Source organism: Protopterus annectens, chromosome 2.part2, assembly GCF_019279795.1.
Source record: "Protopterus annectens isolate FY-2018-M chromosome 2.part2, PAN1.0, whole genome shotgun sequence".
Lineage (NCBI taxonomy): Eukaryota > Metazoa > Chordata > Ceratodontiformes > Protopteridae > Protopterus > Protopterus annectens.
The window spans coordinates 850,271,468-850,287,352 of NC_056730.1; the positions used below are offsets into that span (position 1 = coordinate 850,271,468).

The following is a 15,885-nucleotide window of genomic DNA, read 5'->3' on the forward strand; positions in this document are numbered from 1 at the left end:
TCTGCTTCTTGCTGGGATTCAATCATTTTAAGTTCTGAGTACTCCCCTTTTGACTCACCATGGCCTTCCTGGATGTTTACCAACATTATGTCTGTAGTGGAGGCTCTCCTGCGGTTGCAGGGGTTTCAGGTCTTACCCTACCTGGACAATTGGCTGCTTTCCGCTCCCTCCAGGCATTGACCTGATTCAGGCCAGGGATTGTCTTCTCCACCTAGCCCTTTCCCTGAGCATTACGATAAATCTTGCAAAGTCGAACCTGGTACTTGTTCAGGTGTTGGATTTCATAGGTGCTTGGTTGGATGTGATACAGGAAAGGGTGCTTCTGCCTCCAGACAGATTGTCTCTTGAGCATCATGCAATGTCTATCCTTCAGACACAGCTTACCCCTGCAAGTATGGTTCATTGGGTGTTGGGGTTCATGGTAGCCATGGTCACCCTTCCACCAACTGCACGCCTTCAAATGCGGATTCTTCAGTGGACCTTAGTGGTTCAATGGACCCTTCTAAACCTTCCATTGTATCCAGTCCAGTTGTCCCCAGTTTCCCGAGACTCTTCAGTGGTGGCTTCAGTCCCTGGACCTTCTGGTCCCCATTTGTTCCTCCTTCCACCTCTCACGGTGACCACGGACACCTCCCTGCTGGAGTGCGGGCATGTTGAGGGCATTGCGTAGGACAGGATGGTGCAAGGCACATGACCAGTCTGCATATCATTGTCCTGGAGATGAGGGTGGTGCTTTTGGCAGTGCAAGCTCTGCACACCTTTCTTCCTACTGGGATGATTGCCATCCAGATGGACAAGATGTCAGTAGTCTGGTACATCAACATATGTGGGGGGGGACCAGATCTTATCCCATTTGCCACGAGGCCATGAGATTATGGGAGTGGGTGCTCTCTTCTGACCAACGCACATTCCGGTGAAATCCAACATTTTAGCGAACAGGTTCAGCAGGTCTATGCTGATGCCTTATTGAGTGGTCTCTGAATCTGTCAGTAGCAGACATGATCTTCCAAAAGTGGGGCCATCTTTGCTGCTATCTCTTCACCTCTCCTTCCAATGCGAAGTGCAGCGAGTGTTTTTTTCTGATCCCCCTTCTGGGGGAGTCACCCAGAAGCGCTCTAGTCCATGGTTGGCACTCCGGTCTACTTTATGCTTATACTCCTCTTTCTCTGATTCCCAAGTTTATTCAGATAGCACAATGGCCGAGGAGCTCGGTCATCCTCAGTGTCCCATTCTAACCTCACCAAGTTTGGTTCCCCACTCAAGTCTTATCTAGTCTGTCCTCCTCAGAACCTAGATCCAGATCTGATTACCCACCTGTCAGGGGTTCCTTACCTGGATTTAGTCAGCCTGAAGCTCACTGCTTGCCTGCTCCAGTTTCCCTGATGGCCAAGACTCCAAGGCTCTCTTCTCCTGTCAAGAAGATCTTGATTGCAGCGCATAAGGTTTCTACTAGGAAGATCTATTCCAGCAAGTGGAAGCATTTTACAATCTGGGCTACTCAACATGATCTGGATTCTTTCACAGCTCCAGTTCCTGCCATTTTGGATTTTCTAGCCTATATTTTTGATACCAGGGCTAGTTTTTCTACTATTAAAGTTCAGTTGGCAGAGATTTCTAATTTCCATGTGGGTGAGTATTTGGCTTCCTTGGGTTCGTCTAAGCTCTGCAAGGCCTTTTTGAAGTATACCTTTCTTCTTCGGCCTCCTATCAAGGACCCCACACCTCCTTGGGATCTAGCTTTTGTTTTACAGGCATTGGTTTCTCCTCCATTTGAACCATCTGCCACTGTTGATTTATAATTCTTATCTTAGAAGATGTTTTTTTTGGTTGCTATTAGCTTGGCCAAGAGAGTTTCTAGAATACAGGTGTTATCTATCAAGCCCCCCCCTTATTTGGTCTTTCATAAAGACAGTGCGTCTCTTTGGACTAACCCATCCTTCTTGCTGAAGGTGGCTTCTGAGGCGAACATTAACCAGGTTATTAATTTGTCATTTTTTTCCAGAATGACCAGAGCCTAGGTAATGCAAATTACACTTTATGTTCATAGGTAACTGCATTTCTATTTGCATAGAACTAAGTTTGCGAAAGTCTGATCAGCTTTTCACGTCTTTAGCTAAGCCTCGTCTAGGAAAGCCTGTTTCTAAAGTTAGTCTTGCTCATTGGATTTCTGAGTGTATTGCTTCGGCCTATTATTCTAAAGGTTTGTCTCTACAAGGTCTCATCCGGGCGCATTCCACCAGATCGTTGTCCACTTCTGTGGCCTTTTGGTCTAGGGTCTCCGATGATAACTATTCTGCTGCTACCTGGTCCTCTACGCATACCTTTATTTCACATTACAAACTGGATATTCTTTCAGGAGCAGGGCATCCTTTATCTCAGCTGTGCTCTGGAACATCTTTCCATGAAGGCCTCCCAAGATTATTGTAGTTAGGAACTCTGCCCCACAGGTTGAAGAGCAAATAAAAACTTCAGCTAAAGAAGTTATGTACTTGCCATAACATTCCATCTGAGTTGTTGCTTTTCATTTGTCTTCGACCGTCCTTCCCGCCCCTTTTTTTTGGCTCTATAGTGGACTGGACAGAGGCAGATGTAGGCTCCCTCTTGGTTAGAGCTGCGCCTGTGTTTTGGTCAAGGATGTAATATTGTTATATGAGAAGGGTTGGTGCTGTTCTGCAACAAACTCTGAGGGGAGGAGGGAGAGCAGGGTATTATAGGTAGGGGAGGAGCTTGGATGTTGGATCCGATGCTTGAGTATACAGCCAAGTTTGATCCATGCCATATCAGAGTCCCACAGGTTGAAGACAAATGAAAAGCAACAACTCTGATGGAACGTTATGGTAAGTGCATAACTTCTTTTTTTGGAGCTCAAAAACATAACATTGAATCTTTTACAGCTCTCATACCTAATATATTGGATTTTTTATTACATCTTTGATGGAGCTAGTTCTTGTGCGGTTAGTCCAGTTAGAAGCCATGTCAGATTTCCATGTTGGGATAAATGGCTCGTCAGTAGCATCTCATTAAGTTAAGCAAAGCATTTTTAAGAGACATACTGCTCTTAAGGCCCCCCCCCCTTTAAAGATCGTACTTCTCCTTGGGACCTGAATTTAGTTAGTATTGCAGAACCTTACTCAACCCCCATTTGAGCCTGCAGCTACATGTCTTAAATTTCTTTCATGGAAGACAATTTTCCTAGTAGCCATTACTTCAGCCAGAAGAATTTCTAAGATCCGAGCATTAACCTCAAAACCCCCATACTTGATTTTTCATACGGGCAGGGTGACTTTACGTACCAACGCATCATTCCTTCCAAAGGTGGTGACAGAATCCAGTATTAATTTGCATGTATTGTTCCCCGGATTTTCTAACAAAGGTGAATATGCATTACTCTTATTAGAGGTTCACATGCAATTGCATTTTTACTTGGAACAACTGAAAATTGGATCAACTGTTTTTCATTTGCAGAACTTACATTGAGTAATCCAGTTGCAAAAGTTACATTATCTAAATGGATAACAAATTGCATTTCCTTTATGTGTTACAAATTGGGCATCACGCTTTCAAAAACAATTCATGCCCATTCTACCAGATCTATGGCAACTTCCTCAGTATTTCAGTTCAGAATGTCCATGGATGATACTTGTGCAGCAGCTACTTGGGCTACTTCCCTTACCTTTATTACTCATTACAAATTAGATCTGGTCTCCAGAGGAAGGGCGTCCTTTGGTTTTGTGGTGCATTGGAATATCCTTCCTTGAGTCCGCCTAGGAAATTAGGTAGCTGGGGACTCTGTCCCATCAGTTGAGGACAGAATGAAAGTTGACAACATCAGATAAAGAAGTTATGTACTCACCATAACATTCCATCTATGTTGTCCATTTTCATTCTTCCTCAACTCTCCTCCTGCCACCCCCATCCTAAAGGTTTCTGGAAGATGAAGTGTATATGGACTTATTGGTCTTTATTGTATGCGTAACTCCAGAGGTTGCTTCTCCATAGTAATTTTAGTCTTTTATTTTCTATTATAGTAGCAAACAAGATCTGAGGTAAGTGAGGTTGGTGCATTGTGGGTAAGGAAGAAGCTTGAGGTATTTGGTTGTCACAAACTTTAGCGATGGCCGAGTCTGATCTGAGGGATCAGATCCAAAACCAGCAGTTGAATAAAAATGGACGACACAGATGGAATGTTATGGTGAGTACATCTTTTTTTATACTTTACTTTAATGTTGCTTTTAATGAAAAAAAATCGTAGAACAGCCACTGACTTAATAAAATGAAAAGTACAGCATTAATTTGGCTAAAATCTCCTGACCACTTGTTTGACATTCCTTATTTAGGCACAAGTTCTGGATTCCATGACAGAACTTTCTACTCTAAGTACAATTGTGTAAGTTGAACTTAACATAAAAGAGTAGATGTTCTATTGATCACTGCTGCAGTAGTCTTAGCAATATGGGTTATATCTTGCCAAGGATATAACAGTTGGCCAGCTCCCAAAATTTCAGGGCACGTTCCACATCAAACTGTCAAGCAGCTGGAGCTGACTAAAAGAAAAGTTTGCGTGCAAAGCCCTTCAGAGCGTTACTACCAGCAGGGAGGAGGAGGCTGAGCTCTGTGAATGCTACTAACAAAAAAATAAATCTTCACACCCTGACAAAGTCACACACAAAACAAAGGGAAATGGAGGGAGGGAGTAGCTACTGCAGCAGTGATCATTTGAGCATCTACTGTTATGGTAAGTACAACTTACATAAATCTAGTGTGTTCTTCATATTGAATACTGCTGTAGTAGCCTTAGATGCAGGGGGAGATTAACATAGCTAATAATATTTGAGAGGTGGAAGGCAAAGGGTCCAGGAACCCGTGGGAAATGGTTCTAGCAAAGCTTGATTTAGACCTAGAGAAGGAATAGAGAGATCTGAAGTTGTTGTCCTCATTTGTCTTTAACCTGTGGGACATGGATCCAGGACGGATCTGACTCTGCCGCATTTTTCAGCATCAAATCTGAGCTCCAAGCTCCTCCCCTTCCCATAACTCCCATCTCCCCTCAGATCTCTGTTGCCACGCTCATAGCTAGCATCATGGTCTGCTGCTCCAGGCTTTTTAGGTAAGTGATTTGAATTTATAATTCTATCCGTCACCATTTTATGTTTTCTAATCATCACCTTTCCCTACCTTCTTGCGCTCAGACGTCAGTCTGCAGTACAAAAAAAAAACACCTTATTCCTGTTTCTCCTTCTCTGTCTTTCTCTTAGAGTGTGTGTGAGTGCTGGTGGGTTTTCTGTTTGTTCCTGTGGCAGAGACACCCAAACCAGGCTTCAGGAAGTGCGCAGTGTGGCCATAAGCTTTCCCCCATGGATGGTCACACTGCACGTAGTTTGCTTAGGGGGTCCCACACTTTGATTCCTCCTGTTCGATCTGTGTGGGGTTCAGTCCCAGCGCATTGATCATCCGGAGGAATAAAGTGATCATTAAGGGCCTTCTTCCTCCACCTAGTACGGAAGCCCAAGCTTCCTCTTCTACTGCTGCTGTCTCTGCCCCAGCCTCTGGGACTCGACCTCCCGCCAAGAGGACTGGGGATGGAGAGAAGAGCAAGCACCAGGATAGGCAGAGGAAGCGGTCCCCCGACTGCTCCTCGTTGGCCAAATTACCAGCGAAATCTCGCCCGGCTCCTTGCTTGAGTCCCCGCACCCCAGCTCCATTATCCTTGCTTCTTCCCAGATCTGGAGATACCTCGAAGCCGTTCCCTGGTGTTTACTTCACCTTATTGCTTGTCCATGCCTGTGGCTTCATCCGCCAGATCCACCTGCAGCCTCTCTGAAGCGGAGATGGACAGGATGATAGAGATTCATCCGCACGCAGATACAGATGGAAGTCTTGCCTGACCCCCTCCCGACCTGGGAGCATGCAGTCCACCTTCAATCCTGATCACTCCTCCGATCCAACCGCTGGTTTCAGAGTCTGAGTCTGTGGACCCTAGGAGAGTAGACTCCCAACGGTGCCTGGTACTTCATCAACCATTGCCTTGAGTAGGTCAGCTCCAATGAGCTCGGAGCCATCCGGCTTTTGGAGCAGTAGCCTCGGTAATGGATCTGAGGGAGTAATATCAGCTCCAAGTTTTCTGGAACGCCGGGCCTTCCACTTGGAGCCTTGGCACCTGGAGGTTCAGCTTCGGCTCCCCCATTGACTCAGAGGATTACGGACCGAATTGTGGTCCCAGCCCCAGGGGTTTGTTCTACCTCGGACGTGGTGCAGAGGGTCTTCTCTGTTCCATCGAGACCCTTGACGCTATTGTCCTTAGTCCATCCTAGCTCCCTCTGTCTCTGGTCCGGATTCCACCTTCCTGCCCCCCCTCAGGGACAGCATGCTGCCTCTTTGCCCCAGGGAGCTCCCCCACTGGAGCAGTTTGAAGTTTGAATCTTTGCCAGAGACACCCCCCCCCCCCCCGAGGAGGTTCCTTGAAAACATTTGTGCAAAAGGTGGTATTTAGACTCCCCACCAGAGTCTCTCACTAAGGACACCGACTTGGAGGGGGAGAGTTCCACCCGGTCACCCCCCCCCATGTCTCATTTGGCGACATCATGGAGATCCTTTGCCAGCATGGGGGGGTGGTCTGCCCAAAAACCCAACCCTGATGAGTCTGTGTTCCTGGAGGCATTTGGCGCAGCACCCTCTACATCCTGGCTGTCCTCACGTGGATCCCTTGGTGGATCTCATATCTCGGGCGTGGAAGGAGCCTGACCTGGTGGAGCCCAACCACAAATGCCCTGACAAGATTTTCACTGCCCCGTCTGACAAAACGCACTGGTTGAAAGGATCCTCAGTCAATGCCATGGTGGTGGTGGCCACCAAGAAGGAGCTCACGCAGGAGAGCTTCCCAGCCCATCCACCAGACAGAGTCTAAGATGATGGACCATTTCGGGAAGTAGGTTTACGTTTCAGTTGCGTTCTCTGTACATGTGCTGAACTATATGGTACACACATTATCAGGTTGCAGTGCAATCTGGTCAAAGAGGTCACAGAGTCTGCCCCAGTGTCCATGTTGGTGGAAGAAGGTGTTTTCCTCCTGGTGGATGGCCACCCTTACCTGTATCTCCAACACCTCTATGTGGCTCCTATCCTATGCTACCGAAGGCACTGCAAGAGCTGCCGGAGCAGACGTTGCCATTAGGCGTCATGCCTGCCTCCAACTTAGAGCCTTTTCAGAATCCTTTAAGGTGTCTGTTTTGAATGCCCCATACAATGATTCCATACTCTTTGGAACGACTACATGACACACTGGTCCAGAGCAAGGATGAGAAGATTCTGTCTGCCATCCGAGTATGCTTCTCAACCCCTCAACGAACCTTTTTCAGGAATCAGTGAGGGGTGAAGATGATGTGTTTCTGGAAGTCTGAATTACTCCCAGAATGCTCAGGACTCGCCTTCTCCAGAGGCAGAGTGGGATTTGATAGACACCACCCTCGTGGCAGAAAGGGTCAGAGGAATCAGGAGTCTGGGATTCCTTCCCAGACAGACCTGCACAGCAGCCCTGAAGGGTTGCCCTACTGCTCGTCTCTGGAGGCTGTTTGGGGCAGCCTTTTGCTACACCCAACGGCCTGGGAGTCAATCACAGACTATCGTTGGGTGTTGCAAAATCATATCCAGAGGATATTCAGTCCTCTTCATTCAAATGCCACTTCCTCCCGACATTCCACCAGCGCAAAGGGAGGTGGCAGCAGTGGAAATTTCCAAGCTGCTCAAAAAGCGAGTCATCCAGCCCATCCCCCCCAAACCAGTCCAGATTAAGCATCTATTCCATATTTTTTTTAGTGCCAAAGATGATGGGGGATTTAAAATCCATCCTGGATATTTCATCTGTGAACCTATCAATTGCTAAGACAGAATTCCAGATAGTCACTCTCCAGTCTATCCTGCCTTTCCTGCAGGAGAATGACTGGATGTACTTTTTACCTCCAGGACGCATACTACCACATCAAAATGGACAGGTGCTCTCTGAGATTCCTCTATGTCCGGCTAGGGGCCAGTCATTACCTGTTCAGAGCACTACCCTTTGGTCTCACCACAGCCCTCTCCAGGTATCGACTCTGCTAAGCCAGTGATATTCTCCTCCAGACCCCCCACCAGTTGGGCATCACCATAAATCTCAACAAGTCCCAGTTGAACCTGGTTCAAAGTTCTGGATTTTATTGGAGCTCGGTTAGACACCATGCAAACCAAAGTTTTCCTAACTTCAGACAGACTTCAATCTTTCAAACATCATGTCTTGTATATCCTTCAAGCTCAATTGCCCTCATTGGAATCTGTCTTACAGCTGTTGGGGGTCCATGGCGGCCACGATCACCCTCATGCCCACGGCCCGGTTGCACATGATAATCCAATAGACTCTCTAGTGGTCATTACTAGATCTACCATTGTCCCATCTTGTCCGCATATCTTGAACATGTAGGGATTCTCTTCTCTGTTGGACTCGATACCTGGGTCTTCATCGGGGTCCTCGATCCCTGGATCTTCATTGGGGTCATCAATTTGTTCTTCTTGCCCTGCTGACCATGGTGACCACATACATCTCCCTACTTGGGTTGGAGGGCATTGCTTGGCAAGGACAGTCCAAGGCATGTGGTCTTCCGTGGAGACCCGGTTGCATATCCGCATCCTGGAGATGAGGGCAGTGCTCTTGGCATTGCAAGCGCTTCATGCCCATCTTCTTCTAGGGACAACTGCCATCCAGACAGACATGTCTGTAGTCTTGTACATCACCAAGCAGGGGGGAAGCCAGGTCTTATCCCCTGTGTCGCAAAGCCATGAGAGTGTAAGAGTGAATAATCTCCACCAGCCATTTTCTGGTGGCAGTGCACATTCTGGGGAGGTCCGGCATTCTAGCAGTCAGGCGCAGCAAGGCCTATCCTGATGCCTTGCGACTGGTCTCTGAATCTTCAGTAGTGAAGCAGATCTTTCTAAAGGTGGGGTCAGCCTTACTGCGATCTCTTCGCCTCTCCTTCCAATGTGAAGTGCAGCTAGTTTTTTGCTCTGAACCCCCCCCCCCCCCACCAGGGGAAGTCCCCAGAGACTCTCTGGTTCACGCTTGGCCTTCTGGTCTTCTGAATGCTTGTCCTCCACTGCCCCTGATTCTGGAATTCCTTCAGAAAGCTCAACAGCTGGGAAGCTCAGTCTTTGTCATTGCCCCATTCTGCCCTCGCCAAGTATGGTTCTCTGTGGTCTCATGTAATGTTCTCCCGGGACATTAGATCCGGCTCTGGATCTGATTTCTCATTCCTCAGGGATTCCACACCCAGATCTGGCCAGTCTGAAGCTTACGGCTTGGCTGCTCAAGTTCCATTGATAGTTAGGACTCCCGGGTTTTCTCCTCCAGTTAAGAACATATTAGTTGCGGTTCATAAATCTTCCACTAGCTTTACTCTAGTAAGTGGAAACGCTTTTCTGTTTGGGCATCGCAGCAAGAAGATCATTTTACTGCCCCAGTTCTGGTTATTTTAGAGTTTCTGGCAAGTATTTTTCAACAAGGAGCCAGTTTTTCTGTGGTGAAGGTCCAACTGGCAGCTATATCTAACTTTCATGTAGGAGATAATTCGGCTTCCCTAACTTCTTCTAAGCTTTGTAAAGCCTTTTTGAAATTACCTTTCTACTCAGGCCTCCGATCAAGCACCCGCCACCTTGGGAACTTAAGCTGGTCCTTCTAGCTTCAGTTTCTTTTCCCTTTGAACCTGCAGCTTTGGTGGATCTGCAGTTCTTGTCTTGCAAAACTGCCTTCTTGATTGCAATTACGTCAGCCAAAAAGAGTGTCAGAGTTCCAGGCCTCCTTGATTAAGCCTCCTTATATGTTCTTCCATAAAGACAGGGTGTCCTTCCCCACTAATTCGTCTTTCCTTCCAAAAGTAGCTTCAGAATCTAATATTAATCAAGTAGCCAATCTCCCTGTTTTCTTTCCGAATTTTCAGAAAAAGGGAGAGTACAAGTTGCACTTGTTGGATGTCCATAGGCAGTTATGTTTTAACTTAAATAGAACAAAATCTTTTTGCAAGTCTGATCAACTTTGTTTCCTACTCTAAGCCCTTTTTAGGGAAACCAGTATCGAAGGTCACCATTGTTCGTTGGATCTCTGTGTACAGTCTTGGTGTAGTCAGCTAAAGGTTTATCTCCAAAAGATCATGTCAAGGCACATTCTGCTAGATCTGTGGCTACTTCAGCTGCCTTCTGGTCCAGAGTTTCATTGGATGACATTTGCCCTGTGGCTAATTTGGCATCGTCGCATACTTTCATCTCTCACTGCAAGTTGGATCTTCTGTCCAGAAGCAGGGCATCTTTTGGCTCTGCCGTGCTCCGGAATATCCCTCCATGAGGGATTCCCAGATGTTTGGCAGCTGGGGACTCTGTCCCACAGGTTGAAGAGCAAATGAAGACAACAACTTCAGATAAAGAAATTAATGTACTCACCATAACGTTCATCTGAGTTGTTGCTCATCATTTGTCTTCAGTCGTTCCTCCCTCCTCCTCCCTGCCTGACATGGGTTGTGTGGTGGACTGGCCAGAAGAGACCTAGCCTTTAAGTTGACATTACTTGTACTTTTTATACCTGCTGAAAATTTTTTGTACAGGGGTAAGGACTTGAGTCAGCTTGGGTTGCTATGGTTGGCAGCAAACTCGATCCGAGGGGAGAGAGGGGCATTATGGGTAGGGGAGGATCTTGGAGCTCTGATCCAATGCTGGAAAATGTGGCTTAGTTGGATCTGTCCCGAATCCGTGTCCCACAGGTTGAAAACAAATGAGCAACAAATCAGGTGGAACATTATGGGTAGTACATAACTTCTTTATGTACTTAACATAACTTTGCAGACAACTTCTAGGCTGGAGCTCCTCCCACTCCCATAATCCCTTTGCACTTCCTCTAGGTCCCGCAGGATGGGGGAAGGAGGGAGGGATAGTGATGAATAGTGACGTAGTATAACACAGATGCCAAGTTATGGTAAGTACGTAACTCTTTGTGATGTTATCCATGTCACTCACTGTTGGGATAGAATCCCCAGCTACCCTAAACCCTGAGCAACCTAATGGAAGGACATGCCAAAGAACTGTGGAGCCAAAGGAAGCCCTGTTCCTGGAGACACTGTTAAGCTTGATGAAAGGGTGAGGAGTAGACTAGGTGGCAGCTGCACAAATTTCATCTACTGAGTGACAGGCCAGATAAGCAGCTGAAGTAGCCATTGATCTAGTGGAATCCGCTCTGGCTGGACCAGGTAAAGATAAGCCTTTAGTCGAATAGGCAAAGGAAATGCACTTTGAAATCCCGTTAGAAATAGTAACTTTAGAAACTGCCTGACCTTTTCTGTTAAGAGAGAATGGCATAAACAGCTGGTCAGATCTGCAGAAATCCCTTGTTCTATCCAAGTAGAATTGTAACTGTCTATGAACATCAAGCGCATGCAACAGATATTCCCTTTTATTAGAAAAGTTAGGGAAGAAAACTGGCAGATGAACTGACTTGTTCAGATTTGTTTCTGTGGCTATCTTGGGCATGAAGGAAGGATTAGTTTGGAGGCCATTCTGTCTTTATGAAATACCATGCAAGGCGGTTTGATAGAGCCCGTAACTCTCAAACTCATCAAGCCAAAGTTGTGGCTACCAGAAAGGCAGTCTTCCAAGATAAAAATGTTGTCACCTGTAGCAGCAGGTTCAAAAGGACTCTGTAAGAGATTGCAGCAAAAATGAAATGCCCCAGTGAGGGGAAGGATCCTTGACAGGAGGTCGGAGCAACAAAAACACCCTTCAAAAATGCCATACAGAGGTGAGGGGAAAAGTTAGGTTCCTTGCAAACATGAAAGTTGGAGATAGTCGACAACTGCACTTTAATAGTAGAGATGATAGCCCCTTCTTGAAAAAATGAAGAGATGAACAGTAAGATGTCTGGGATGGAAGCAGATAAGGGGTCTAGATCTCGCTGCTTGGCCCAAATGGAAAACCCTTTTCCACTTACTCATATATACCTCCCTGGTAGAAGACATCTGAGAGGCTAGAATAATGTTCTTAATGGGGGAGAGGCAAGCCTAGACTGATTAAAGATTACTGTAGGTGGACAAGCCATGCTGTCAGACGAGTCTGAAGGTTGGGGGTCAGAAGCTGGACAGGATGGGAAATCAGATCCGGAAGGGCCTCTAGTACCCAAGTGGGAGATACTTCAAATGAGACCAAAGTAGGGGAAACCACACCTGCCAAGGCCAAAAGGGGGCGATGAGTATCAAGGTGGTCTTGAGGCGTTGAGCTTTCTGAAGCCCTTTTGGGATAACAGGTATAGGAGGATAGGCGTAAAGGAGACCAGGAGGCCAATCATGAACCAGAGCATCCCTGGGGACTTTGAGTGGGGGAATTGGGGTGAAATACTGACTTCATTTGTGGTTGTGAGGGGAAGCAAACAGATTGCAGCTCTGCTGACCCCAGCAAAGAGAGATCTCTCACCACTGAAGGATTCAGGGACCGCTCATGATGACTCTGTATTGCCCTGCTGAGTCTGTCCTCCAACTCATTGGACTCGCCATGAATGTGCATTGCAAGAAGAAAGCACCCCGAGGGCATCGCTCATTCCCATGTCCTCATGACCTTGTGACAAAGCAGATATCTGCCTCCTTGCTTGTTCATATACCACACAACAGCCATGTAGGGAGGCAATCCTCAAAGGCTTGCAATATGAGGAGGACTGTTTTCATCTCCAGTACATTTATGTGCAGTTTGGTCTCCATGGAGAACCACGTGCTTGGACTGTGTTTCCCTGGTAATGTCCCCCCCACCCCAACAGGGAAGTATCCAAGGTCAAGGTGGCACTGGAGAGAATGGTCTGCCTGCTATGAGGTTAGAAGACCGAATCCACCAAACGCTTGCATACAGGTGTGAGATGGATTGAGGCGGTCATCGGATGAGACAGAGAAGACCACTGAACCATTAGAGTTCACTGGAGAACCTTTATATAGAACCTGGCTAACAGCACCAGATGAATTACTGCTGCTTTGGACACTAAGGCCATGAGAATAAGGTAGACCTAGGGACAAGTCTGATCTAAAAAGCATTGGACATGAGATCTGATGAGATGTACTTGGCAGAGAGGGAGCACTGCAATCTCTGTCTCCAGCTGAATCCTGATAAACTCCAAATCAGGTTCGATTTGGAAGAGATTCACTGTAATCTCTAACTGATCGAACAGATTAAGCACATACTGAGTGGATGCGGCCAGATGAGGCTTGGTGGGACCTGTGAGCAGCCAATCATCGAGGTAAGGAAATAACTGGAATCTCTGCAGCCTCAGGTGAGCTGCGAACACTGCCATGCATTTGGTGTGAACACCCTGGGGGCTGTGGTGAGACCAAAGGGCAGGATTCTAAACTGGTAATGATTGGCCCTTACGCGAAAACAGAGCTCCTGGAGCACCTGTCTAGTTTTATATGATGGTACGCATCCTGGAGATCCACAGAGCACATCCAGTTGTCCTTAGAGGCATGGGGGACTGGACAGTAACCATCCAAAACTTGGACTTCTTGATAGTCATTTAGTGCACTGAGGTCCAAATTTGGACGCAGGTTACCAATCGTCTTTGGCACAAAAAAGAAGCAAGAGTAAGTTCCAGACCCTCTTTGTCCTGGGGGGACCTCTTGGATGGCTTTCTTCTGAAGAAGGTTGAGCACTTCTATCTGAGCTAGCTCCCTCTGATGGTGTGGCGCATCGGGGAGGTATCTCCTGATTTGGAGGTGACTGAGAAAAGGGAATAGAATAGTCCCTGGAAATAATGCTTGGCACCCAGTGATCTTTTGTAATATTTGCCCAGGCCAAAGGGTGCAGTGATAAATGACCGCCCGACTGTCCCCAGGGCATGACGGTCAGGCAGCACCTCAGGAGCGCTGGGGGTGAGGCTTCTCAGAGAGAGGTTCCCTGGAGCCCTGATTTTGTGGGCTCCCTCTGCCTCTGAGGTGGCATCTGCTGTTGAACCCTCTCCCCCGACCTTTAGAGGAGGGTTCATCCTGAAGGTCTTGAAAGGCAGACTGCTGTTGTGAAACAACATCTTCGTAGCCCCTCACTGTATCTTGAAGGAGTGCTGAGGGGTAGAAAACATGATTCCGATGGGCGACAAGGTCTTGCCTTTCTGCTCACTGCAGATGAGAGTTTTTGACCAAATGGTGAAAAAGAGTAGCTCTATCAAAGGGGTAGTTGGTTAAGGACACCTTAAAGGACTCTGCAAACCCACAAAGTAACAGCCAGGCCTGACTCCAAATAGCAATGTCTGTACCAGCCCCTTGAGAGGCGCCGTCTGCAGCGTTGGCAGTTAGCCTTGTTGTGGAATTAGCCAGGGAAGTGAGTGTAAGCTTGGGGGGACGACTTACTTCCCCAGCAGGCAGTAGCTCAGAAAGGGGCGTAGTAAGCTCCTTGACCAAGTCCCTCTGGAGTCATGTGAAATGTGCCAAGTAAAGTGCCCCCAGACAAAAGGTAGCTAAGGTGAAAACCCACTTTCCATGTTTGTCAATCGCCTGGAACTCTCTGTTAGGGGGATGAACAGACGTACTCTGCTCCACCAGCTCTATTTTGGTGCCGGCAGCTATCACAGTAGCGTCGACTGACACACTTGCACCAGAACGGTTTGCCAGGGAGAGGGCTGAGAAACTTATTGGCGTGCTTGGGTACAGGCCCCACAGTATCTGGCTCCTTGCACACCCTGCTTGGCAATAAGGTCTGTGAGTTTGTCAGCAGAGGGGAAACCCAGGGGGTGGATAGCCCTGTCCCAAAAGCCTTCAGGAATGCAGACTCCTCAGAGGATTAGGGGCAGGGAAGAACATCCACCTTTAAGCTTGAGGATTTCTAAGATGTCCCCAAAGACCACTTCAGAGATCTGGGGGACCCATCCTCTTCATCAAGATCCATATACTCTGTGGGTGACTCTGTAGGGGAGTCCAGGTGCCATCTCTTGCACATTCTATTCCAAGGTACCTCCTTGGAGGGGGGGGGCCTGGGGGGAGGATTCAGGAGAGAGGGCAACCCCAAGGGGGAGTGACTCCTTCCTGAAGGCTAGTTCGAGAGTGCTGACTGGGAACAGGATGAGGAGTCTGCTAAGGAGGTGGGGTTGGGAAGCTTCCTGGAAGGCCAGGGAGGAAACCCTTGTGGAGGGGAAAAAGTCCTCCCTACAACATGGAAGACTGAAGTGCTGGATGAAGCCCCATCCACACTCCCGGCAGGCTAGCCCACCTGAGAGGAGGGACCAGAGCAAGCCAGCACCTCCTGGTTTCCAGACAGTACTGGCCCTGAGCTTGAGGGCCGAAGCACCAAGAGGAAGGGACTGGTCTGAGAAAATGGGTCCAGAGCCACCACCCACGTACTCTGCGGTGACTGGTCGGGCCGGGACTCCATCTGCCCAGGGTGAGGCCAAGCAGAGGCAGTCAGGGAATTCAAGGTAGAACCAGCATGGCCGTTAAGGACTCTCGTGTCTTCCCCTGTGTGACCCAGGGCCTGGAGGTTGAAACCAAGTGAATCCGACAAGGAGAAACCAGCATAGGAGTAGGAGATGGACCCCTAGCCAGATGGGCAAGGGATACAAGAAGCTCCAACTCAATTTGAGCTTTGAGAAAAGACCCTCATCCTCTCCAAATCGGTAGGTAGCAAGCTCCTGGAAGACCTAGATGAGGTGGAGGACCTAGCTGCGGATGGATGTCTGGAACCCACGGATCTCCCCTGCCTGTTGGGAGATTGACTCCTGTGCTTGGGAGCAGAAGAGGACTGCCCCAAGCCAGAACCCGATGGAGAGTCCTTCAATAATAATTGTGGGATCTGACTGCCATGGATTCAAAGGCAAATTAGCTTTATCCATGTCACTGTTCCTCACTCTTTGGCCTTGGA

The 15,885-nt window shown here is 47.8% G+C and overlaps 1 protein-coding gene across 1 annotated transcript in view; it reads left to right on the forward strand.

Moving 5' to 3' along the window:
- Positions 1–15,885, forward strand: part of LOC122795987 (poly(A)-specific ribonuclease PNLDC1-like) — a 1,803,424-nt gene that overhangs the window by 630,072 nt on the left and 1,157,467 nt on the right. The window lies entirely within an intron of this gene.